The 4,134-nt window shown below is 38.7% G+C and overlaps 1 pseudogene; it reads left to right on the forward strand.

Moving 5' to 3' along the window:
* Positions 1-3,262: 3,262 nt before the first annotated feature.
* Positions 3,263-3,381, forward strand: LOC145401476 (5S ribosomal RNA; annotated as a pseudogene).
* The last annotated feature ends 753 nt before the right edge of the window (positions 3,382-4,134 follow it).

A 4,134-nucleotide genomic window follows, 5' to 3' on the forward strand; every position in this document is an offset into this window, starting at 1 on the left:
GTTAAGAGGAGCCTGTGGAGTCACATGGAGAGACAGGCTGACGAATGAGGATATAACGGAGCGTTGTGGTGTGGATGTGGATGTGATAGGAAGCGTTATGAGGAACACACTGAGGTGGTTTGGCCATGTGGAGAGGATGGAGGGTGAAAGACTGACGAAGAGAGTGTCTGTGAGTGAGGTGAAGGGGGGAAGAGGGAGGGGGAGGCCGAGGATGAGATGGAGGGATGGGGTGGAGAGGTATATGAGAGAGGGGGGTGTGAGTTGGGAGCAGGGCAGTGAAATGGCGGGGGACAGGGCGACGTGGAGGCTCTTTGTTTGTGGCCACCCCAAACGGGATTGAGGCGTCTGGCAATAGATAGATAAATAGATAGACAACTTACGACCGGGGTACGGCGCCATAGAAAATTTTAATGAATACCAAGCTCTGGTGAGAGACACTGCGCCACAGGAGTGCGTAATCTGAGGTGCCATATCTTGCTCAGGCACCTGAATTTACGACCATGTTAGTGAATCCAGGAACACAGCAAAAATGGAAATAAATGACTTTAAATTATTCCTTAGTAATGTAACAGAAATTATTTTATAAATGATAATGACTAATTTTAATTTAGTATTAAAGCGCTTTTCTTTTTAATATTACACTGCTAGGAAAATATTGCATTTTATCATGTTAGATATGAACTCCGCAAATTATTCCTGACTCTCTGAGCGATAGTTCTGAAATTTCAATTAGTTCCGTAATTAACGAACTGCTTCCTACAGTTTTGAAATATACCGGTACCTTTTCATTGCCTTATTGTTTACTGTAACAACAATTCATAACAGGCTTCACCTTGTAAAGATATAAGGAAGAGTATGTACATTATCGACGACCGAAAACTTCTGGATGCTCTGCCGTCACTTCTTACTGTACTGTACCTGAAGAACGGCCAAACGAAAACGGTCGCCTACCTGTGGTCCGCAGTTCTGCTTGGCCAGACAGACCGGTGTTAAACAACAACAATAACGACGGCAAGAACAACTAATTTGCCCGTCATGTTGGGTCGGTAGGTCTTTATTTTGTACCTTCAGCAACAGATACACTATAACAGTGTTTCCAGATTCATTACCTCCATCAGCTATAGACGGACTTTTAAATTTAATTCTTGCTCACTACAAACGATTGTATTCATCTTATGGGATATATATCATCATCATCATCATCAGCCATAACTAGTACACTGCTGAACAAAGGCCTCCCCCAACCTTTTCCACGAATTCCTTGACTAAGCCAATCTTTGCTACGTTTTCCTGCAATTTTCTCTATCTCATCTCTCCATCTCCTGTCTGGCCTTTTTCTGCTACGCTTACATTCTATTGGTGTCCAGTCAGTCAGCCTCTTGCTCCGTCGGTTATCATGGTACTGTGTATATATATATATATATATATATATATATATATATATATATATATATATATATATATATATATATATATATATATATATATATTATATAATATCTAGAGCTGTTAAATATCATCGTCAGTGATTCTTCGAACACAATATATATTACCCAAGGGAATTGTTAAGCAAACACATACACTTAAGGAAGTCCATGTGAAACGGCCAACTGGCATGTATTCATTATGGACAGTTGGTGTTAGCGCCGAAGTGCTGGTGTGAGAAACTGTGTGGCGCCATAGAGGACTGATGGGCTTCAGGTAACGGACTATATTGTTTATGCGCACACACACACACACACACACACACACACACACACACACACACCAATCTTCCTTCATATGGAACCTATGCATGGCAACCAGTACTACACCAAGCATCGATTTCCTCGTCCAACTATTTTCTTTCATAAACCTTTAATACGAATACCCCCCCCCCCCAGGCAGGCGTCAGTTTGAAGGTCTTTGCCTTCCTCTGATTATTAAAAGGAATGTGGAAGTCGCAGATATTTCCCTTTTGAGTGATTAAACCTGTTGAGAGTAACTGTTCGATAGCCCCAAGCAGTCGATGGACATAATCTGTTTTAACAGAACTGATATTATTAACTTCTTGACCTTGCATGTTTCATTGATTAACTCCATCAATTGTGTGATATAGATATTATTCAATTCCGGCTGCTTCCAAACGGTTATATTCTTGTTAGGTACGTCTCTTATTTTGGACGGGATAAAGAAGGCTGCATGTATCCTCTCCTGAATGGACGTCTGTCTTAGGCTTCAAACTATCACAAGGTAGTAGGATTATAATGAGAATACCTTATCGGATGTAGGACGGAACAGATTCGATACGATACCATTTTTATTCAACAAAAAGTAAATCTCTCGCACTGACGGAGTTTGTGTAGTATGCGAGTATTTCTATAATCCCTTCACTTCCAGAGTCTCACACAACCTGAATAAAATCGTCTGTCAGCAGAATTGCAGGAGTCATCGTATTACAGGGATAAACTATTTATAACAGAGACCGGTACATTTTAAGTGCAGTAATTTTCAAAATTTTGAATTGATGCAACGCGAACAAAAGCTTATTAATCATTTTACGTGCCAGGCATTATGGTTAATATTTATTCGTTGTCATCCCTTATTTTCATAACACAGGCTACACGCAGTGCAAGAGGAAAATATAATTCACCGAGGTTACTCACCCATTCGTTGTACAAAAGTTTTTTCTTATTCAATTTGTGTGTGTGTGTGTGTGTGTGTGTGTGTGTGTGTGTGTGTGTGTGTTTACTCGGTAGTGTGTCATTCTCTCAAAACTGGAAGTGACATTATATCTAATGCCTAGTTTGCTCTCATACCTTTCACCATTATGATATATCTTAACATCTAAAATTATCAATAAAATATCTTAACACACCTATAATTGTCATATATATATATATATATATATATATATATATATATATATCCAACAAAGTACCTCGTATTCCAGAATCATCTTAGTCTATTATTTTACTCACGCTTCCTGTTGCAGCCAAGAACCTACAGCAGCAATACATCTGAGAACTTATACTTTGCTTGTACATTGATCATAAGAAGGTGCTTCTTCTAGCATTTGATACGACTGCGACATTCTAAATCTTTTGAACTGAAACTTCATTAGATATCAGTTAATGAAACAAATTGCAGTGACTAATGTCAAGTTCAGTTGAAACGAATACCTGTGGGTGACCAGAGCATATATATATATATATATATCACGTTGAACATATATATATATATATATATCACGTTGAACATATATATATATATATATATATATATATATATATATATCACGTTGAATACACCGCTTCCCATCCGATCAGCGAAGTTAAGCAACGTTGGGTCTGGTTAGTACTTGGATGGGTGACCGCCTGGGAACACCAGATGCTGTTGGCATATGCCCCAAAGTGTCAAGTGGGGTTGGTGGAGGATTAGTGCCCTTCCCTGTAAAACAATTAACTCTAAGCCCTTGGCACCCCGTATGGGATACATGGCGTCTGGCAATGAATGAATATATATATAATTAAAGAGTCAGGAGCCTTAAAATATGTACCATCAATCAGCTTCGAATATCCTGCGTATATCTTATGTCACAAAATTTTGTTATTAAAATTTTGTGTGTTTCCTAATCCTCCCCAAACCCGATAGGCTTCCTTTCCTTCCTGCCTCCGTCCCTATGGCTCCTCCTCTCCAAACATACCTCTGGCTTCCACTCCCTCTCTCTCAACAAAAAGTGGCTCTGTTGGGTCGCTGTGAGAGAAAACTGGATAAGACGGGAGAAGAGGATGGGAGGTAAAGAAAGTTGTAGTTTACGAAGGAAAAAATAACTGAAGTAACAAGGAAAGAAGATAAATATTATAATAAAGAAAAAATACGATAATAAAGAGGAAGATGAAAGAAACAGAAAATGAAATGGGCTGTACAGGAAATAGTATATATTTCTAGTTGTATGAAGATAATGTTGATAATGTGATATTAAACAAAAAGATAGAGCTTCATAAAGGATGTGAAGGGATTGCATGTTCAGAGAATAAGTACAAGGGAATATAGCTCTGTGAATAATACTGATTATGATGAACGACAGGAGAAATGAGAATAGTTGCAGAACACTGAGATATACTGCAGAGTTCATAGCTATGTATGTGAGAG

Source organism: Coenobita brevimanus, chromosome 55 (genome assembly GCF_032717465.1).
Source record: "Coenobita brevimanus isolate Jiangsu-jjx chromosome 55, ASM3271746v2, whole genome shotgun sequence".
Classification (NCBI taxonomy): Eukaryota; Metazoa; Arthropoda; class Malacostraca; order Decapoda; family Coenobitidae; genus Coenobita; species Coenobita brevimanus.